Source organism: Spermophilus citellus (assembly GCF_964194105.1).
Source record: "Spermophilus citellus genome assembly, chromosome: 7".
Classification (NCBI taxonomy): domain Eukaryota; kingdom Metazoa; phylum Chordata; class Mammalia; order Rodentia; family Sciuridae; genus Spermophilus; species Spermophilus citellus.
Genome location: NC_138188.1, coordinates 110,640,097 through 110,663,514, shown reverse-complemented (window position 1 = coordinate 110,663,514; position 23,418 = coordinate 110,640,097).

Below are 23,418 nucleotides of genomic sequence, written 5' to 3'. Positions count from 1 at the left end.
TCTGTAGCTGAACTTTAATGAGGGTCATCACAACATGGTGAATGACATCATGTGGGAGGACATGCAAGGGGTAAAGATTTCATGGCCAGGAAACTGGGGAGGGACAAGTCTTGCTCTTTTTATAATAACCTGCTCTCACAGGAGCAAATGGGGCCCATGAGAAGTCCATTACTTCCTTCCAAGGGCCTCATCCCCAGTGGCAGAATTACCTCCCACTAGGCCCATCTCTTGCAGGTTCTACCACCTCAACACTGCCACACTGAGGACCAAGCCTCCAGCCTATGAACCTTTGGGGGACAAACCACATCCACATCATCACAAGCTCCAAAAAAGCCAACACTGTAAGAGCAGATGTCCCAGTTTACAATATGTGCGTATGTGGGGTTAGGGAAGGTGTCTCTGAGAAGTCACTGGAAGCAGCCAAAGCCCCCATTCCTGAACCTCTGTGATGTCACACTTGACATTTCTTCCCTTCTCTGCTGTAGTCACAGCAGTCTGGGTGCCAAAACAGAAGAGGGATCTGGTGGCCCTCATTTCCCTGAGAACAGGAGGCCTAGCCATGCCTTTCTCACAGTATGTCATGCACCAACTCCAACTCTGCTCAGATATGCCTGGTTTCTCCCAATCCTCTTTCAGCTTTAATGCAATGCTGCTGGTCACTTTCAGTGGCCTTTTCTCCTTCCCATGAGTGTCCCATGCAAGCTGTCAGTTTTCTTAACAAAGAGATAGAAGGGAAAATAGACAATGATAGTGCAGAGGCAGGGAAGTGGAGAGAGAGGGTCAGCAGGGGAAGGAGGATATAGAGTTAGAGGGACCCGATGTGCAAGCACAGAGGTCTAGAGTGCCTGATGCATTTAGGGAACTGTGGGTGACTGATAATGCTGGTGACATTTGGTGGAGTCTTCATGGTCTGTCTCTAACCTGGATATTTAGAGCTGTCCTTAAGGTCTGTAAGTCTGACCTCAGAGGGTGAGCCAGGCCTCACAGGGAGCTCTGGGTTGCCCCAGACTAGAACTGAGCGGTTTCAGTTGCAGGTGGCTGGCCCAGAATGGGGAGTGGGATTTTCCCAAGGTTATGGGACTTCTCTTTGTCCTAACCATCTGCAGAATGATTTCTCTCAATTTCTCAGATCCTGGTATCTTGCATCGAGGTAAGACTTCAGACCCCTGAGAGAAGGAGGTGGCACCCCAAGGGCTGATGCCTACAGAGATGATTTCTAAAGTGCTAACCCCACCTATGAACTCAGGATCCCTCTCTCCATGTCATCATTACTTAGGCCCTGGCACTTCATTTCCCAAGCCACTGAGGTGAGAAGAAACAGAATCCTGGAGGTTTTCCAGTTGCTTTAGAAGGGAGGACTGAGCAGGCTAGCAAGAGAGGCAGCAGGCTCTTCCAAACCACGCAGTTCACTCCTCCTCCTCCCCATTTCACACACGACTCCAAGCACTGATCACTATTCCAAAGGGGGGAGCGCCTTATAGAGCTCTTGTGGCTGGATAGCACCTTCTCTCTGACTGCCGCCCATCTGAGTGGTCAGCTTGCTCAACAGGGACCGGGATTCCCCTGCCCACCTCCTCCCCACCTTCTTGATGCCCAGTGATACTATGGGGCGGCCCCAAGCATCAGAGTGGTGGAAGGGCCTCCTGCCACTGCCCAAACCTCTTCCCCTGCCAGGAGCCTTCAAGCAGGACTCTGAGGCAGCATATGTGGCCGTTCAAATGCCCTGGTGCCCACATTGTTCCTTCCACTGCCTGCCCTGGACCTTCCACTGCCCCTTATGCAACATCTGTGTGGAGGTGAGTACTCCTCCTTCCTGTTCACTCTCCCTTCCCCAGGTACCTAGCCAGGACCGGGATTCTCACATCATATGTGGGCCAGGGGTGGGTATGAGACCATCTTCCCAGACTGCTAAAAGTGGCTCTCAGTCACTCTTGGTCACTTACATCTATATCGCCTCTGTGTCTGTATGTGTCCTGAGAGGCTGGCCTTGCTTGCACAGGTGCTGACAGGCAAAGGGCATCTCATCTGTGCTGAGCCTGGTGGAGTCAGGGGGAGGAAAGGCAGCGCCTGTCCCATCCTCTGGCTTGCTGATACTAGATACCCAGACTTTTAGGCTGACTGATGCCTGTCCACCTCTGGGTGTCCAAGCTGGAGGGTTTCCTGGGTTCTGAGTGCTCTTTTCTCACGTGCACACCCTGCGCGGACTTACATGTGCAGAAGGCTGGCTGGGCAAGCGAGTTCTTTACATCCTTATTCAGTATCTGAGAAAATAGAGGCTCAGACTTACCCTATACCTGCTTGAAGTGACACCAGGCAGGTCTTATCTCTAAAGACTTCACTCATGACAGGTGACCTGATGAGCCATGGCATCCTAACTGTGCTCTAACCATAGAAATGCTAGTTTCGCCCTGGAGATGGGAGCCCATGTGTAGGGCCAAGAGCAGGGGAGTCTAGGGGCTAGGTTGGGGGAGGCCTCAAGATTTGGGGCTGATGGGCTAGGCTAGATAGACCCTCGAGACCTTCCTCCTCTCCCCTAGGACTTTGACCACCACTGCAAGTGGGTCAATAATTGCATTCGTCATCACAACTTCTGCATCTTCTTGCCACTGCTCGTATCCCTTGCCTCTACCTGAGTGTCCTGCTGGCTACCTGCCTGATATTCCTCCTGCGCACGAGACAGGGGCCCTTCTCCCTGGACAAAGCCATGGCGTATCCACACCGTACCAAGGCCCGCACTGGGAAGAGCACAGGCTTGGGACTGGAGGGACCCACAGCCAAGGGGCAGGGTAACCAATGGTGGGGCTGACGTGGGCGGGGCTAGAGGGAGGAGCCGCTTGGGAGGACCTGTGAAGGACAGGTTGAAGGCGAGTGGGGTCAGGGAGATGGGCGGGGTAAGGATGGACTGTGGAGTTAAGAATCTAACGGGGCCAGGGAGTGGGGCAATGAAGGTTGAAAAGGAACAGGAGGGACAACAGCGCGGTGGAGTGAAGTTTCGCTTGGCTGACTGGACCAAGTGTTTGGGTGGAAGAGTGGGTGGGCGGGGCTAACTAGGACGGGGTTGGGGAGGGCATGGTCAAGTAGAGGGGCGGGGCCAAGCTTCATCCTAGCTCTACCTGCCACCAGCCTCCTGCTGCCGCTCATCCTGTTCCTGCTGATCCAAGCTGCGTGGGTGAGCGCCGCCAGGCGCCCCTAAGAGGGCCAGGTAAGCAGGGCCGAATGTTCTTGCACCTCTGCGGCTCCAGCACTTTCTGTGCTTTCTCCACTGACCTTGCTTCTTGAGTCCTTCTGGACCCATCCCTTAAGATGCAGCTCAAATCTCTCCTCCCCCTGGAGTTCCTTCTCCCTCCTGGGTGCATTATGGAGAGCCTACTGTGTGCTAGGCTGAGTGTTATTTGAGGGATGTGTGTAGAGGTAAGTACATCCTGCACTTGTGTTGATAAGCACCCTGCCATCAGAATAACACCGGCCGACACCCAGGAACACTCTTGAGAGGGGGTCATAGCAGAGTGTTGTAGCAGACTGGAAGAAACTGAGAGTTTGGCGAGGCCCACGGTTGTAGAGGAGGACATGCATCTCTTTATGTCCTAGGTATCACTGTGGAGAGGCAGAGGACAGGGGGGCATTGCCTGATGAGAGGCACTTGTGCAAAAAGGCACAGAAACCCGAAAGTAGGATGTTAACAGAATGATGAGAAAAAGGCTCTAATTCAAGCCCAAAGTGGCATGGGCATGAAGTTGACCCCGTGGGGGTCAGGATTAAAAAGCGTGGAATTTAGTTTTGGTGAAGGGGAAACCTGGGAGCTATCGTGGGATTTTTTTTTTTTAAGTCGCTTATTGAGGAAGTGGTAAAAATTACCCTTTTTAGTCTATACTTAGGGATTTTGACAAATGGATACTGTCCTGCATTCTCCACTATGACCAAAGTTAGACCAGTTTTATTATCCCAGAAAATCCTTTCATCATCTTTTGTTGTCAGTTTCTCTCCCTATGTCCTGGTTTTTCTTTTTCCAGATTCATGTAAAAATGGAGTTGTTGTCTTTTTAGCCTGGCTTCATTCATTTAGCACAATGCATTTGAGATTCATCCATGTTATTGCTCATATCAGTAGTTCATTTCCTTTTATTGTTATGTAGTATTGTATGGATGCCCTACAGGTTATTTATACATTCACCAATGGAAGGATTTTTACATTGTATCTAGTTTTTGGCAGTATTTTTTGTTTGTTTTGGGTTTTTGTACCAGGGATTGAACCCAGGAATGCCTAACCATTGATCTACATTCCCAGATCCCCTCCCACTTTGTGTTTTTTTTTATGGAAATTTTTCCTTTTTTTAAAATTCTAAGACAAGTTCTAAGTTGTTTAGGGCATCGCTGAGTTGCTGAGACTGGCTTTGAACTTGAAATCCTCCTGCCTTAGCCTCCCAAACTTCTGGGATTACAGGTGTGGGCCATGGTGTCCAGGTAGTTTTGGGCAGTTACAAATAAATTTGCTACAAACATTGGTATATGGGCATTGAACATAAGTTTTCATTTCTGTTGGGTAAATTCTTAGGGGTGTCATTGCTGAGTCATAAGGTAACTGTTTATGGAACTTTACAGGAAATTGTCAAATTTGTCTTCTAAAACCACTATACAATTTCTAGTTTCTACCAGCAATGTATGAGAATTCCAGTTTCTCCACATCCTCACCAACAATTTGACCCTGTCATTTGTTGTTATTTTCTTTTGTCTTTTAATCGTAACCTGTCTAATAAATGAGTTGTGGTATCTCATTAAGGCTCCAGGTTGAGTTTTCCTAATGAGTAATGATATTTTCATGTCTTTTGCCCATTAAAACAACAACAACAACAACAAAGGGTTGTTTTCTTATTGAGTTTTAAGAGTTTTTTTATATCAGATTCAGATCTAGGTTTTGCAAATCTCTTCTTGCAATCTGTGCCTTGTCATTCCATTTTCTTCGTAGCATCTTCCCAAGAGCAGGAGTCCTTAGTGTTGTTTTTCCAGGACTGAGGGTTGAATCAGGGGTGCTCGACCACTGAGTTCTCCCCAAGCATTTTGTGGTTGTTGTTCATTCTACATACAAAATTATGTCATCAGTGAAGAACAGTTTCATTACCTTCTTTCCAATCTGTGTCTTTATTGCTTTTTCTTTTTAGTGTTGAATAGGAATGATAGGAGTGGGCATCTTTACCATGGGATTCCTTTAGTGTGGCAATCACTTGACTAAAGTCTCTTTCAGGAAGACTGGTGGGTAGCATCAGTTGGGGAGGGGAAGCTTCAGACTCTGAGACAACTGAACAGACAGAGGAGCCTGTCTGCTCATCACCTCCCATCCTTTTAGTCAGGGGGGAGGGAGCCACCGCCATATGTGGTTCCCTCCCCCCTGTGACTCCTGTGCTTGGCCCTTACTCCTCAGCCCTGTGGTCTGCCTGTCTTCTCCTATCTCCAGCTTCTAGTATCATCATTGAGTTTGCCTGGCAGCCTTTTCCCTCCCTCCATCCTGTGGTTCTTCCAGCCCCAGGTCAGGCCATCGGCCATTGCCCTTCCTCCTCTGCTCAGAATGAGGCCCTCCAAGTCCAGGATCCTCAGTCTCAAGGGACTTAAATGTGGTCTGCACTGGGATTCACCAGACAGGGCTCCTTTCCATTACCTGCAGCACCCATCTCAGGCATTGATCCCATACTCCAACTTTCACTCCCACCATACTCCATTCCCTGACTGCAACTCCTCCTGGAGTCACTTGCTTGGTGGTTGGTGGCAAGGACTCTAGAGCCAGATCACATAAGTCCAAATCACAGCTCTTCAACATACCAGCAGGGAGACCTTGGGTATGCTACTTAGCCACCTGGTTGCTCAGTTTTCTCTCTATAAAAGAGGAAAGCATGGGTCAATTCACATAAGAAACAGAACAGTGGCTGATAACATAAAGTGCCCTGTATGCTGCTATTACTCTTACTACCATTCCTTCCCATGGTCATTTACACATGTTTGTGCTTCATCTTAAAAGCCAAGCAACCCCCACCCTTAATGTCCCAGGCCTCCACTCCACTTGTTGTACCCTTTGTGTCTTATTCTCTGAAAGAATATGCTCTTGAACTTGTAATCCTCCCACATGAGTCTCCCGAGTCGTTGGGATTACATAAGTGTGCCACCATGCCTGATTTGACTGAGGCATTCTTGATTCCCTGAAATATTTCTGGCTGGGGGTGCATCTCAGTGGTAGAGCTTGTGCTTAGCATGAACTGGGCCTGAGTTCTTCAATCCCCAGCACACAAAGAAAATAAATCTGAATAAATGAGTGAACCAACAAACAAAAGAATCAACATTTGGGGATAGAAGAAAAGAGAGAAAGGAATGGAGAGAAGCCTGATACCCTGATCCCCCCAGGATAAGGGGAAGAAGGAGAGGCAGCAGGAAGTTGGGCAGAAAATGGGGCAAGAAGAAAATTCCACTTGATTTTGGTCCTGTGGGGGTATGATGGCTTTTAAGACACAGAATTGGAGCAGGAGCCCCAGTAGTGGAGCCAGTAAGGGAGGCTGGTCCTGTTCAGAGCTGTTGGATTCTATTCATGTCTAATAGGGTTCCATGTGGGGAGAGGAAAGTATTCAGATTTTCTGCTCAGTTCTTAAAAATTTACTAATTATCTGGGGCTGTGGCTCAGTGGTAAAGCACTTGCCTCACACATGCAAGGCACTGGGTTCGATCCTCAGCACCACATAAAAATAAATAGATTGTGTCCATCTACAACTAAAAAACAAAATTTACTAATTATTATTTCTTTAAGCATTTTTCTATACACTATGTACAATCAATCAACATTTTCTATAATTTTTATCCATCTAATCAAAAATTCTTTCAGTAAATTTAAAAATTCTGTAAAGTTTTTTAACACATTGCCATTAATTAATTATTTTTTTCTGGTACTAGGGATTGAACTCAGGGGTACTTGATCATTTAAGCTACATCCCCAATCCCTCTTATATTTTTTTTAAGTTACTGAGGGTCTTGCTAAGTTGCTGAGGCTGGCCTTGAACTTTCGATCTTCCTGCCAAGTCACTAGGATTCCAGGTGTGCACCACTGCACCTGGCACGATACTAGTTTCTTAAGTGCTGTGAACACATTAAAGGAGGCAGAACACATAGAACACAATAGTTCATGTTGTTTTTGGACATGGTTGAATATTCCAGAGCTGTTCTGATGTGGAATCCTAGTTCTTCATAGTGGAGAATAGTGTTGAAGATCAAAGTCTTCATGCGTGGGCCAATGGAGAGCTGGGGTAGACAGAGGTGCTGCTGGGCCACTTTCCATTATGACAGAACTTTTGCTAGCTAAATCTCTTGAAGTTGAGACTCAAACTGGTCTGGGAGGAGGAGGGGGCAAGGCTTATGAATGGAGTGGGGGGAAGGGAAAAGTGGAATAAAGTAGAGGAGAAGCCAGTCAGTGTCAAAGGGAGGACTTGACCTTTGAGCTTGACTTTTCCTGTTTTGTGTACTGAAGGCCTTCAGCCCAGATTTTCCTGGGCCATGTGATTTTTTAAAAAAAATTTTATAGTTGTAGATGGACAGAATGCCTTTAATTTATTTATTTTATTTTTATATGATGCTGAGGATCGAACCTAGTGCCTCATGCATGCTAGGTAAGCACTCTGCTGTTGAGCTATAGCCCAGCCCTGGCCATGTGATTTTTGACTAGGAAACTATAATTGGGCCTCCCCGCTGCCCCTTCCCTCCCAGATAGTGAAATTCAATAAAGGCACATTTTTTTTAAAAAAATGAAAGGTGGGGAAGTGAAGTGGGAGTGGGGTCTTTGGAGCAGCACAAGGAAGATCCTAAAAAGTATCTGGAAAGATGGGTGAGAGGACAGGTGTGGCCAATGGAGACAGAGCAAGGATCCTGCACAGGGAGGCACAAGGTGATGAGGAGCCCTGGGAAGGCAGGAGAGGTGGGTGCAGTGTCAGCACTGTCTGGGGAGAGCTGCTCACAAGTGGGGCAAGGGAGGGTCCTCCTCCTAGGAGCCCAGGAAGGCAGGAGGCCCTGGGTCACTCTTGGGCTTCCCTCCCTTGGATTCTTGCTGCAGGCCTGGGTTGAGCCCTGGCTTAGTCAACCAACTTAGGGAGGGTCACTGGAGATGGCCTTGCCTGATCCTGCTGGTGCTGAGCTCCTCTTCCCATTCCCATCTCTCTCCAGGAACAATTCCTTCAGGGGGACAACTTCTTTTACCAGGGCTGTGCCAGCAACAGGTATTTGACCATTTGTGCATGCTGGGATCCAAGTGAGTTGGTAAACCAGAGGCTCAAGTGGTGGACCCTGAGGCTGGTGGCGTGAGGTGAAGCTGGGTCTTCTTCCCTGGTCCCTGACCCCAGCTCCCAGGCCCTGTCATCCACTGTCTTTTCTTTTGCAGTTTTCTCCAGGGCACTCTGGGAGCCTCTGGGAACTTTTCTTCTCTTGCCTTTCTAATTTCTTGCCCCAAGAAATGGGGTAGTGGGGAACTGCAGCCTGGATGAGGTTCCTGTATGAGAGCCCTGGGCTCTGTGCTTTCCAAGCTGAGGGATGAGGGTGGCCAGGGAGACCAGGCCAAGGTGGGTAGTGACTCCTTTCATTTGGCCTTTCACTCCGCAGGTACTTGTCAGAAGCTGTCTGGCTGCAGAGAGAGGAAGTAACCGAGTGGGATTCCCTGCACGCTCTGTGCTCGCCAAGATACTCCTCCCCACACCATCCTACAGAGTTCCTTGGGCCCACATCTCAAATCTGGGTTTCCACACACGTGGGCAGGGCTCCCCAGGGAGTGGCAAGGCTGCAGCTTTCCAGGAGGTGAGGAGTAGCAGGTGTGCACTGGGAGAGGGGTGTCTGGGGGTTGCATATGTGTTGGGGCAAGCGTCTGAGGATGGGCTGGCCCTGAAACTGAAGCACTTAGAGTTTAAGAAGCAGGATTATGGACCTGGAGGGTGTGGGGTTCAGGTCATAGGACTTCACAGCACACCCAGGTGTCCCTGGATAGACAGAGAGAAAAGACTGCACCGCTAACTTTTTAGTTGGCCTTGGGCCAGTCCCTTACCTTTCTGGGCCTCAGTTTCCTCAGCTATTAATGAGGACTGAGACCAGTCCTGTAGTGTATCATGTTTTAAAGGAGAAATTTTTTAAATGGAAATTTTTACTTGAAGTCCCCATGTGAAACATACGGAGTGGAGCATTAGGAGTGCAGTGGGGTGGGTAACCCACAGTGCCCCTCAAAGGTCCTTGTAGTGACTTGTGCTGCCAGCCCTCTCCTTTGTCCTGTCTCCAGGGGCCCAGGGGCTTGACTGGGAGCTATGGGGTATTGACTCTGTGTTTAGCTTCCCATAAGCCCAACGCTGCAGCGGGAAGCCCCCAGGGGAGGCTTGGCCTCCGCTTCACCCCTTCACACCCAGTGATGCAAGGATGTGCACCTGAACTTCATTTCATGAGCCCCACATGGAGGTCTTTTGTGCCTGAACTCTCATTCACTCCCTTTGGGAATGCCAAGACCCCCGTGCCTGTTAAATTCTCATAAATATTTTTTGCTGTTTCCTGCAGCTGCTCTGCATTGTCTGTTCTAGGTTCAGAGAAGCGTGTTTCCTGGGGGTGTAGGGAGGTTCTGAGGAGCTGGAAAAAAAATCCCTCCTCGATGGGAAGATCCTAGCTCTCTGGAGACCCAACCTCAGGAACCAACACTGTCTGGCTCTTTGACCTTGGGCAAGACACTTAGCATTTCTCTCATCCTTAAAATGTGGCAACAGTAATAATCACAGTGACTGACCTAGCTGGCTTCCTGGCAAGGGCTGAAGATGAGAGGAGAGAAAACCCCCAGCCTGGATGTCAATGCTGGGGATGAACAGACCCTGCCCTGCAGCACCCCTGTCTGACTGCAGGGGGTGCCCGCTGCTCAGGAATTTGAAAACCAGGTCTGGCCCAGCCCTCTTGTGGGAGGTGAGCCAGCCTGTGGCACTCTGGAGCCACCTCCTGGCTGCCTCGTCCTGAGATGTGAGAGAATGGGGACATTCATCCAGCATCTCTTCTGCAACTGTGTCCCACCCTGGTCCCTTCCTCCTGCTGGAGTGCATCAGGTGCTGGTTCTGGTCCTGTCTCTGGGGTCCACTCAGGTCCTATGAGTCTGTAGGCCCCAGAGTTTGGGGTAGGGGGCACATCAAACAGCGTGTCTGTTAGTCTCCAGAGTGTGACCTTGGGACTGGGAATAATATCACCTTCGTAGTAGGTTGTTGGAGGAGGAGGTGAGGGGTTTCATCTGGTGCATGGCAGGCAAGCAATGAATGCAGCTGGAATGATCCATGGTTATTTTCTCCACCACGTAGGGCAACCGACCATCTCAGAATTTCTATAGTGGTGGTGGTTGTGGGGCGCTCTGAATTTGTATCAAGGACCCCATATCATCTTGCCACATGAAGCATCAGGACAGCCACAAACCATACTGCTTCCTTCTATCCCTGTATCTGGGTGAAACCATCTTATGTAATGAAGGTGGAAGCAAAAGGATGTCACCCAAGGGGTTAGATGCACGTCCCCTAGGGTGTGTGTGTGTGTGTGTGTGTGTGTGTGTGTGTGTGCGCGCGCGCATTTCGATATGAGCTCAGCTTGGGGGCTTGTTCACCCAGCCCCTTATCCTCCCTGTTCAGTCTTAGGAGGTGGGTGACCTACGATGCAGGATGTGTCTCCAACTCACCAGACCACAGAGTCCCATCACAAGACTGCTCTTCCCTCTTCCTTCCCTCCCCCACCAGTCCCTGGAAGCCCAGGCCCAGCCCCACCTGCCTGCCCTGGCTTGGACTCCAACTCTTCTCATCCTCTCTCCCTGTCCCAGTATCTATCTCCCTGGGCTCAAATTCCTTTGGGGCTTAAGGCTTTTCTCAAATCTTATTCCTGCTCACTTCCTCTGTCTGAGAAGCCCAAGTTCATGGGCACATGGCAGAGAAGGAGGGGAGGAGTCTTTTTGAGTCCCTGTGCCCAGGTTTTAGTGCCTGTGAACCTGTGTGTGCAGAAGAGATGGCTCAACCCTGCTGACCAACAGGGGGAAAGGCCGAGTGGGGAAGCCAGAGGCTCCCAAGCTCATTCCCAAAGGAGAGCCCTCCCGATAAACTGGATCTGGGTGAGGGAGGAGAGAGGCGGTCCAGGAGCCTGGGCCAAGGCCTGGATGTGCATCATGGATACTGAATGAATGGGGGAGTGCTGGGGAGAGTCCAGCTCCAAGGGGGGCCGAGAAGGCCAGGCCCCAGTCTCTGGGGAGTTCATGCTGCCTCCTCCAGCCCCGCTGGCTGTCCCCCTGCCATCCTGCCTATCCCCCTGCCATCCTGCCTGGTTCAGGTCTGCACTCATTGGCTCCCTGCCTTCAGGTATACAGGGCCTCACTCCGTCTCAGGCAAGGGCCTTCCAAGTCCTAAGCTAGAAATGAGACATCTCCTTGACAATCTGGTCCTCAGTTTCCCCACTGGGGAAGGATGTAATTTCCCTCATATTCTCAAAAGAGGGCGTGGCCTTTCCAAAGGCAATAACTTCCTGCTCTGGGATGAAGATTTTGTGAGTGTATGCCCCTTGCCCCCAGCCTAGGATTCCTAGAATTTCCCTAAGAAAGGCCCTTGGATCAGGCTCACTTCTTCTTGAGCGTTAAATGGGACATAGAACATTCCTTCCCTTGACGTCCTCTATCATACCCTCTACCCTAAGCCTTGGGCCAGTCTTGCGACTCCTTGCCAAGTTGAGAGGCCTCAACTGGGCTGCACCCTCTTCCCTTTCTGCCCCCTCTTCGTTTCTTCTGAATGTGCCCTTGATTCTCAGATATGCCCCACCCAGTCCCTGGCCCACGGATAAGGCAAGGGGTGTTATCAGAGCCCAGCTATGAGGCCCACTGTCCACATACCCAGGAAACTCTGCCATCCCTGGGCCAGAGCCAAGGAATGGTCCCCACGCCTGCAGGGCTACAAGGTGCCCACAAGCTCCTAGAACCTGGGATGGAGAGCCTAGCAGTAGCTCCTTCCCATTTCCAGACCTTTCCTCATGGGCCTCTTGGGAAGTCAGGGCATATAGGATGAGACTCAACCCAGTCACCCAGCTCTGCTACCAACTCATGTGCCACAGGAGAATCTGTCTTCCCTTTACCCAGGCTTGGCATCCTCAAGGTAATTGTTAAATCACAACGCAAAGAAAAGACCACCAACTCCAATTTTAAATCAAATTAAAGCAAGCATATAATTCTGACCGGCCAGGACTGTCTCTCCCAAAATCCTTTGGTTAGAAGGCAGTCCTCCAGCTCTCTAGAAGCGCAGTTTTATAGTATAAAAAGTTGCAAAAAGTGGGGTGTCTCAAGATCTTAGAGACAACAGGATTAGTAAATTTAGATCCCAACATCAGAATTTATGAGGTGCCATTAGGGCTTCAGAGAGGGCTGTTATCTGGTCAGGGAAAGCCAGACTTGGGTGAATTCAAGGCACAGACAGGTATTCCAAGCAAGTTTAGAAATCACAGTAATTTATAGTAAAACAGAAATTAACTTTTCATGACTTTGTGACGAGATGGCTTGCAATCTTAAGATGGAATTAGGTTGGGTTCATCAGTAATCATAGGTACCGCACTGGGACTTTAGGAAGGGAAGGGAATCAGGGCCACCCTATCCAGCTGTCTGCCACCCCCAGTTTCACAGATGGGGCTCTGAGACCTAGAGAGGGAAGTGGTTGCCCAAGATGACCTGGTGGCATCAAGCCTGATGGCTTTCTCTGGTTCCCAGGGGACCACTCTCATTCCTGCTTCCAGGGCCATTCCAGCAGGGGAAGGGCTTGGGCAGTGACCACAGGGCCCCACTCTCTAGGCAAACTTAAGCTGGCAGTGAAGTTCAGCACAGGGCTGGTTGCTGATAGGAAGACCAGTCTGAACTCCTCTCCAACCCTGCATTGTGCTGATAGTGCCTCCTGCTGCCTCCTGCTCAGCCCTGCCCTGCTCTGCCCTGACTGCCCCACCCAAGGACACCCTGCAAGTGGCTGAGGGTGGGGCAGGGCGGGGACCCATGGAGCAGAGGAGGTTACTGTGGTGTGGGATCACCATCCAGACTTCTCACCCCTCACAGGGCACAGGCACCTCTATGGCTACCCTTGTGAGCCCCTGGGCACAGTGCTGGGCACCCAGATGAGTCTCCATGTGTGCCAGGATCCTTTCCCTTTAGTTCTTAGCATGCAGGGCATGGCTGGAGGGAAGTAGCCTGGGATTGAAGGTTTGCCCTGGCCCAGATGACAAAACCTTCATTGATCATTGCCTGGGCCAGACCCTAAGTGGTTAGTGGTTCATATTCTCTCCTTAACCCTCAAATTAACCCTACAGAGTTGTTATTCTAGTTTTAGAGATGAGGAAACCAGCACTGAACAAACTAGTCACTTCCCCTAAGTCACGCTGCATGTAGGTAGCAGAGCCAAAAATACCTTAGGCCCTTTCCCAGGACACTGTGCCACATTTGATTTCAATGTAGAATAGCGGTTAAGATGCAGGCTCTGAAAAACGGGACTGCTGGGTTTTTCCTCCATGAATTGAAATGAGGAGTCACAGTTTGGTGGTGTTTTGGGATTGAGTTCTTGGTGTGTGAAGAGCTGGACACCCGCACTGGTCCCAGGCTGGTGGGTATCGGCATAGTAAGATCCCAGGGATTCACGAGGCATGAAGTAGCCTAGGATTGAAGGCAGGACTTAGTGATCTGCTCAGGGCCTCAGGATGCTGTCAGTCACCATGACAGCCTGCTCCTGCCCTGTTGGTGTGGGTTCCCTTGGGGCTGGGGCTGCTTCCTAGGGGAGGATCCTGTGTCTGTTCTCTCCAGGCCAACCAGGAACATGGGCTGAGATTCCTCAAGAGAGCAGTACGATGACCATCCCGCCATGGCTGTGCCTGCCTTTTAAGAAAGCTGCTGCTTCCTTGTGTTTTGTGGTGAGGCAGAGCACCTCGGGCTGAAGGAAGGCAAATGCCAAGTTGGCCCAGAGCCACAGCATCCCCAGCTCCTGCTGTCTGTCCAATAATTGAAGCCTGTCTCAGTGTCCTGGGCTCAGTCTCTGCGTCCTGTCTCTGACTCACCTCTTGTCATCCGCTCCCCTCTCTCCTGTCTTCTTTCCTCTTTCTCCCTCTCCTCTTCTTTCCACTTGCCCTGATCATGCTCTCTCTCCCTTTCTTGGTCTCTCTCACCTCCCCCCCACTTTTCCTGGACTACAGCTTCTAGGAACACAAAGTAAACTGGCACCTTTTAAGTAATAACTTCTAACTGTGGTTCTTGGAAGCCCCTAGGTCCGGGTATGGAAACTCATGGAACCTTCAACCAGGCTGGAGGCCACTCCTGCACAGGGCACCTTTGTCTGCCTCTGCCTGGGGCTTTTGCCAACCAGCCAGGCACCCACTTTCCCAGATGCTTTCTAGTTGGGACAGTTTTGCTGCTCCAATCAGAGATTCCCAAGCTGGAAGGGGCCCTGTTGAATATCTAGCCATCTCCCTTATTTCTAAGGGAGAAAGAAACCAAGGGAGCAGGGTTAAGAAGGATTTCCTCTGGGGTCATACAGCTAAAGAGAGGCCGGGCTGAGGCTATGTCCAGACGTTCCCACTTTCTCAGTCTTGTGCCCTTTCCACATCCTATAGGGAAAAGACAACTGGGCCAGAAGCCTGGCCCATAAACAGGAAGGGCCTAGAGGCCTAGCAGCTTGGCTCCAGAGGACAAGATAATGCTCGCCACATGCCAGCATTCCTTCAAGTGTGTGAGAAGGTGCTGCTCTTACATCTGTGAGCATGACCCTGGATAGCCAAGGAGCCTGCAAAGACAGGGTTTGCTGAAGGGTCCTCAGAGCTACTTCTGCCCTGGGGTAGTTGGATCCCCTGGGGATTCCTTGACTCAATGACTGGTCTGGGGATGAGTCTTGAGATGGACAGAGCCTCAGGCAGGGCTTATTCCTTGGCCCATTAGGATCCCCTGCCTGAACCTGAGTTTGGTTGAATCTCATCTGTCCCCAGGGCATGAGGAAGGCATGAGGTCTTCAGACAAGGTTACCTATCTCTGGGGAGGGCCCAGTAGTTCCTGGATAGATGCTTGTCAGCCATTAACAAAAATGGATAGATGTTCCTGCATGCCCTTTCCCAGCCAGGGCATTGAGATGCTGTGGAGAGTGAGAGCGGGCCTCAGGAGACCTGGGGTGCAAAGTAGGCTCTGCTTGCCACTTCCTGGCTGTGTGGCCTCAGACAAGCCCCTGACCTCTCAGACCCTCCCTTACCTCATCTGCAAACTGAACCTCAGTCCTCGCCTGGTCTCCCTCACATGCCCTGGTAGGATCAGACGAGTGCTTATTGTTGATGTTTTGTGGACTCTCCTTTATTTCAGACTGGGACCCAGTGGGTGTGGGATGATGGCAAATAGGGGCTGGGGGCGCCTGGCAGGAGTAACTCCCCTCTCATCTCTATTTCCACTCCTTGTAGTAGTGGTCCTTTTGTAGACTCTGGATTTAGATCATTTGGAAATGGCCAAGGCTGAAGATGGGTCCCCTTATTTTAAGTTCCAGATAGAATAATCCTGAATTGCCTTCCTGGGCGACCTCAGCTCCCTCTCCTCCCTACTGAGTCTCTAGGGGAAGAAACTGGCTGGGCTTAGGTTTGAGGCACGGAGGTCCCCCCTGGACTCCCAGCTGGCAACCCAATTTGCAGCCCCCCCCAACCCCTCAGAGTGCCCTGGAGTGGAAGCCTCACTCTGGATTCTCCACAGGGATGTGGGCTCTTGGCATGCCTTCACCAGGAGGCTCTGGTTGCTTTGGGTGCAGTCCAGAACACAGAGTAAAGGAGGCTTGTTCCCAAAGCAGAGACCAGAAGCAGATGCACAGAGGGCTCTTTGCTTTGGAGTAAAAGCCTTTAAGGATTTGTTTTCTTTAAATATCCTGCTGCAGGAAAGAGAAGCCAAAATGCAAACATTCCTGAAACTGGATTTCAGGTGGCTTTAAAGAAGCAATTTGTTTGGTTTTTGTCCCACCCTGTTTCTGCTCAGTGGGATCTTGGGCACTTGTCCCTGAGGTTGAGTGGTGGGTCCACACCCTTCTAGGCTCACCCATCTAGCCGCAGCAGGATGCAGCCTGAGACCTCTGGTCACAGCTAAAGCCCAGATGTTAGTCCCAGGGATGGGTTTTACATAACCACCTGAAAAAATGGCAGTCACTTCAAGAAATAGAGGTCACTTATCTCTTTTATTTTGTCTTGTGGTGCTGGAGATTGAACCCAGGGCCTTCTGCATGCTAAGCATGTGCTCTGCAGCTCTAGAGCCACACCCCCAGACCTGGGTGTTTTGTTTGTTGTTAAGAGGTCACTTTTCCTTGATCCCCAGTGCACTGGCACTGCTGACCACGTACTCTTTTTCCCTTGACCTCAGGGACAAGACACCCTTGTAACTCTTCCTGACTCTTAGAGGCTCTGTCTGACTCTTCCTCTCACCTACCACCACAAACCCTCCCAGGTCCCCTGCCTGGGGACATGCCCCACTCTTGAAGAACTCGTTTATTCCCTCACCTTCTGCGGGCTGCCATACCTCCATCTCTAGGCCAGCAGATACTCTGGTGGTTCCAGGACGCTGCACTAGGGAGAGAAAAAGTGAAGGCACAAACAGCCACTGAGTGAGAGGAGCATGAGGGACAGCTGAGCAGATGCAAGGGCCAGGTCACAGAGGAGAGGGGGTCTGGGTGTCACACACCTATCCCAGGTTTGGGGCTGGGTTAGTAAAGTCCAAAGTGCGTCCCAAAGCTGGTCTTGGCCAAGAAGGGAACATGAATTACAGGAAGCCTGGAGCAGCCTCCTTTGCCCTCTTTGCTCCAGGTCCCCTGCTATAGTGGCTGTGGTAGGACTGGGGGTGGGAAAGGAGGGCTCTGGGAGAAGAGGCAATGGGAGGTGGGAGGCCATTTAACAGCTTATTGCTGTCATCTAGGGAAGAGCTGGTAAAAAGCCTGGGGCCTGCACTGGAAGGTGTAAGGATTCATTCATCTTTCAACAAACACTGAGTAACCACCATGTGTCCAGGAGGCAATGAAGCAAATTTTTAAGAAGAATGCATTTATATATAGTATAAGTACTAATTTAAAGTCACACATGTGTATTTAAAACTACTCCAAGCAAATCCATCAAATGTTCACAATGATTGAAAAGAGTTTCCTAATTAGGGGGATTCTGGCTGCTGGTGTGGTTATCAGGACATCTGATTTCTACACCCATCTCTTTCCCCACTTTGCTGTGTGACTATGACAAGCCCTTCCCTCCTCTGGGCGTGTTTCCTCATCTGTGAAAGGAGAGTGTGGAACCAGGAGCCCATGGCTCTTTCTAGCTGTGATGTTACCAGGGAATACTCAGGACTAGGGGTTTATGGGCAGTTCATCGTCATGGACAGGGCTGCCCACCCCTGTGCAGGCCTTGCCCAACCACAGCCTATTCTCTGGGGGATCCACCAAGAGGAGGAAGTGCCACCCACAGCCTGAACAGCTGTCGAGCTTTGATCTCAAATTAGAATCCCGCCTCTTAACTCTGTCCCATTTTGTATTATGAAAAGCTGCCTCCGCCCTTCAGCTGTAGCTTGTAACCAGGAGCAAAGGGGACTCTGGGCAGAGCCTCTGCCTGCACAGCTCCTATGGGCCCTGAAGGCTCAGTCAGGAGGAGAGGGGAGTCAAATATGTCCCCCCCTCCCCCTCCCCCATGTGACAGGTGCCGCGTTGAGCTGTCTTGTAAGAGTCAGCCATTCATTCTCCATGACCTCCCAAGGTGGGGAACAGGAGCCTGGGGGACTCAGCCAGGACAGCACTGTGCCCAGTGGCTACAGGGTGGAGCCCCCTCCTCTGCCTCAGGTTTGGAGCAGCCAGGCCCTGACCTGCTCTCCCAGAGAATGAGGAGGAATTTCCAGCTGCCAGTCACAGCCAAGTCAGAGGGCCCTCCCGCCCTGCCAAGGAAGTCTGGTGGTGGCAGGGTTTAGACCAGCTCTTCCACCTGTTGGAAACGCATTTCTCTTCCTAGGAAATTTCATTGGCAGAATTGCTCTCCCTCCCTTGTTCTCAGGCTTCTGTGTCACGGGGACACCTCAGAGGTTGGCAGGGCCACAGCACCTTCTGGGATGTTTCTGTGGAGGCTGGAGTTCCTCTTCTTATAGGAAGCAGCCCACAGGCTAGAATTTTGAGTCCCCATCTGTCCTGCCATCCCCTCATGCTGAGCTGGCTCCAGGATCCTGCTTTCTGTTTTTCCAGCTTTCCTATTTGATCAACTAATTTTGTTCTTCTTCGTTCCCAGTCTGCTCCCCACTATGTGCTGCCCTCTCTTAAATTCTTTAAAATTCTTTAAATTCTCCAACAGGAGGACAAAAGATATTATGTCCACACATCCATCTGGCTTCAGTTTTTCAGGTAGACATTCACAATAAATGAAAAGATGGGCATGGTGGGGAATACTTGCAATCCCAGCAGCCCATAAGGCTGAGGCAGGAGGATCGCAAGTTCAAAGCCATCTTCAGCAACTTAGTGAGGCCCTAAGTAACTTAGCAAGACCCTATTTCAAAATTTAATGTGGTTTGGTGGTAAAGCATCCTTGAGATGAACCCCTAGTTAAAACACACACACACACACACACACACACACACACAAAATAAATGAATAAATGTAAAGTAATTTCTTATCAAATGCTATTGCTTTTCCCATTACTGGCAGTAATAATAACATTTATATGCCAATGCTTTTCTGTTTTCACTACTGGCATTCAATCATATTTTCTGATGTCCAAGAATCTTGGAGAGGGCTAGGGTTGTAGCTCAGTGTAGCACTTGTTTAGCATGTGTGAGGCACTGGGTTCAATCCTCAGCACCAAATAAAATAAAGGCATTGTGTTTATCTACAATTAAAAAAAACATCCTGGAGTACTGTGGGTTAACGGGCTCTCCATGCACTACCTAAATATAATGATAGCACTGTGCACTGGGAAAATGTGTTTTGATCGCATGTCAAAAGCTGGGGGCTGCCTTTTTTCTTAACAAATTCAACTCATGTTGGATAGGTTCCTTAGTCTTGTTTTCTTGTCCAAAAAGACCACACTTCACAGGGTTGTTCCAAGGATCAAATAAGGTAAAGTATAATAAATGCTCAGTAAGCACCCCCATGCTGCCTCCCATACCATACCAACTTGGGAATTTATATCTTAGCTTTCCTCAACTCCAGTTTCCTCATCTTCCTAGGGTGGCTGTGAGGTGCTGAGAATGTCAAGTGCTTTTTTTTTTTTTCTTTTCTGTTTTTCAGTACTGGGCATTGAAACTAGGCCCTTGCACATGTATGCAAGCCTTCTACTGCTTCAAAAACTGAAGGATTTGGAGACAGTTTAAAAAGGGGATAAAGGCTGGGCGTGGTGGCACACGCCTGTAATCCCAGCAGCTCCATAGACTAAAACGGGCAGACTGTAAGTTCAAAGCCAGCCTCAGCAATTTAGCAAGGCCCTAAGCAACTTAGGGAGACCCTGTCTAAATAAAGTTAAAAAAAGGGCTAGGGATGTGGCTTGTTGGTTAAGCGCCTCTGAATTCAATCCCTGGTACCAAAAAAAAAGTGGATCAATTCAAAGAAACAAGAGGGGCTGCATATATTAATCAATTGCCAGTGCTCTGTGCTCTTGAGGAAAGTATTATGCAGAGTGAGATGAATTTACAGTTGATTTCGTGAACACCAAAGAGAAAGCAGATGTGGTTAGAACCTTGACGGGAACCGAATGACTCAAGCTGGGAGCCAGGAGACGCTGTTTTCCCACTCACAACCCACAATGGGCCTCAGAGGAGAGATGCCATCACTCCAGAGCTGGAAACAGGCCCAAAGAGGTGAGGCGGGTAGCCCAACATCACCCACTGCACATTGCTGACAACTCAGTGCTGGGCCTGGGGAGAGCTGTCCCCAGAGGGCACAGAGCCCGGGCTGCAGCTCTGTCCTGTTTGAGGTGATCCACTCCAGGCAGGGGCTTGTCCTAGGACCAGAAACTGTTGCAGCAGGCTGGCTGACCTCATGTCTGTGGCGGGGTAGATAGCAGACTGGGGTTTAGGGAGGGGACACAGCAGTGGGGAGAACCAGACAGAGACAAAGGACAGTCAGAGGCTTGCCAGGTGGGGCCACCCCAGGGATCCAGAATGCCTCTGAGGAACTAAATTTTCTCCTCCCTTGAGGTTACTGCTCTCCAACAGGCCTCTGACACCTCAGCTGGTGATAGGTGAGGAGCAGTTGAGCCAAAGAAAAGTTGCGACAAGGACATCACACCCCCGCAGCACAGAAGCAGTTTTCAGTGCAGCCCCAGAACCACCACGAGGCAGGGTCAGGGCGCCTTCCTGCTGGAGCAGCCCACACAGATCTTCTCTCCTGGAGCCTCTTCTAAAATCCATGGGGTGTGTTTCTCATCTTTGAAATGATCTTCTACTGATCTGTCCCTCTGCCTCTGCTCTATTAGTCACCCATAAAGTTTAATGGCCATGTTTGTTTCATGACCGCTGTTAACAGGCAAAAATACTGGTTCAAATGGGGACTAACAGACAGCTAGTGTGCAAGCCCCATGCAAGGCCCGGATTTATGTCAACAAAACATATAACGGTGGAGTGAAGAATACTCCAGGGGACCTTGGCCTTGAACCTAGAGTCCCTCAAGGGGAAGAGAGGGGACCTTGATTGCAAATCTTAAACAGCCAGAGAGCCCAGAATTCAGTGATACTTGAGGAGGTCACAATGAAGTGCATAGCTTTTCCTAGTGGTTGGCCCACCTTCAGGATTGTCAGTGAGGGTTTCCTCTTTCCTGCTGATGATGCCAACTGAGGAGATTTGGTTGGTGGCACAGGTAACAAGACACGTTCACATCCATTCTCAAAGCAAGCCCTCAAGCCAGGGGGAAGGACAGGGGTGAATCAGCCAGATAAGGAAACTGAGGCTCAGAGAACTCTAAGATAAGCTGCCCAGGTCACCAGACAAGGCATTTCAGGATGTTATCCAGTCCTTTGAAGAGAAGGACAAGTGAAGATCGGCTTGGACCTAGGGGTCGAGGGCAAGGCTTGGGTAGTTACTCCCCAGGTCTACGGAAAAGGAGCAAATAAGAGAAGAAAGAGTAAGGACCCAGAAAAGCAGTTTCAGGAGAAGTGAGCTGGATTTTCATAGCAGAGGCTCAGGGAAGGAGGGGCACTCTTCCTGGTGGGGGCCAGAGGAGGCCACAGATGGTGCTTATGGTTGGTGGAAAGAGGAAGATTTCTGATATCCATTAAGAGAAACCTCAAAGCCCTTCAATTCCAGAAACTGGTTTTCTGTTTCAGACATTAGTCAACAAAGCAAAGCTTTTCTTAAGTCCATTCTATTCTCTCTCTCTCTTTGGAGGGGGAATACCAGGGGTTGAACTCAGGGGCATTCAACCACTGAGCCACATCCCCAGCCCTATTTTGTATTTTATTAGAGACAGGGTCTCACTGAGGAGTTGCTTAGCAAGACTTGATAAATTGCTGGGGCTAACTCTGAACTCGTGATCCTCCTGCCTCATACTCCCAAGCTGCTGGGATTACAGATATGTGCCACCGCGCCTGGCCTACTCTCCCTTTTTTTTATATACACATTTGTTTTATTTATTTTTATGTGGTGCTGAAGATAGAACTCAGTTCCTCACACATGCAAGGTGATTACTCTATCACTGAGCCACAACCCCAGCCCTCTATACTCTTTTAATATCCTGAAACTAAGATGGAGTGGGACCAGCAGCTGTAATGCCCAGTCTGCTGAGCTGTGGGACACTGCTGAGAGCCACCTGTACGAGGCTCATTGTGCTTGCAGGAGCCTCTTCACTCATCTCCTCATGACAATTAGGGAAACAGAGGTACCAAGCAGTCAAATAACCAGCTCAAAGCCTCACAGCAAACACGTGGCAGGGCCAAGATGGGACCCAAGCAGTTTGCTCCTGTGCTGGCCTCTTCAGCCCCATTTTGCTTCCTGTTGTTGTGACTCCACCATGCTGAGCACCCCCACATGCCAAGCCCCTTAAGTTCTATAGTTTCTGATCTTCATAAGCTCCCTATGCCTTAGCAATTGCTCTTATTTTAAAATATTTTTTTTCTAATTACAAAGTTAAATATATTTTGAATTTAAAAAAAATATTTATTTTTTTTAGTTATAGATGGACACAATATCTTTATTTTATATTTATGTGGTGCTGAGGATCAAACCCAGGGCCTCACCCATGCTAGGCGAGCACTCTACCTCTGAGCCACAACCCCAGCAGCTGGATTTTTTTTTTTAAGCTGGCATCTTGCTATTACTCAGAATGGCCTTGATCCTAGACTCAAGTGATCCTCCAGCCTCAGTCTCCTGAGTAGCTGGAATTACAGACCTGAACACCATGTCCAACTGTATATTGGAAAGTTTTAAAACTAGAAAACAACAAAGAGAAAAATTAACATCCATTGTAATCCTCCAATTCAGAACTATGCACTTAAATATTTTGGGAAGCATCTTCTCATATTCTAGTAACATGTATATTTACTAAAAATTATTACCGTACTGTTTTGTGAATTTTAGAAGTTCTATTTAGATACCATTAACTAGATATCATTAACTGAACTGTATACATTGAAAGTGTACAATTTGCTACATTTGGGGATGAATCTTCACACACACACACACACACACACACACACACACACATATATATATATATATATATATATATATATATATATATATATATATATATACACACACTTATGAAACCACCACCACAATCAAGACACGGGGCATGTCAGTCACTCCTCAACTTTTTCTCAAACCCCATTGACCTTCTTTCCCTCCATCCGCCTCCTTCCAGTGCTGACATCCTGGATGACTTTCTGGCCATAGTCTCAGGCCAGGGTCTTGCCTAAGCCCTGTTGTCTGGTCAGGGTAAACTTTATGGAGTACAGACAATTCTACCAGGAGGTATCTGGGAACTCTCCATACTTTCTGATCTATTTTGCTGTGAACCTTAAACTGTTCTATTTAAAAAGAAAGAAAAGAAAAGCTTCTGTCCTTAATAAAAGAACACTATAAATAAAACAAAAAGTAATTGCAAGGAGGAGATACTTGCAAGGCATTTAACCAATGCAGAATTAGAACCCAGAATATATAAATAACTCCCAGAAATAAATAAGAAAATGGAACCAGGTGTTTTGCAATAGAGAAAACATGTACTGTCAATAAACATGTAAAAGATGTTTAACTTCTTTAGAAAACAGGAAAATGCAAATTAAAGCCACCCATCTGATTGACAAAAATATAAAAGACCAGAAAGTCAAAGTATTGACAGAAATGTGGGACAGAGGGAGCTCTCATTGCCTGATAGTGAGAGTTAAGTTTCACTCCCTTAGGATAACAGACTTATCTTGCCAAGTACATTATTGCTCT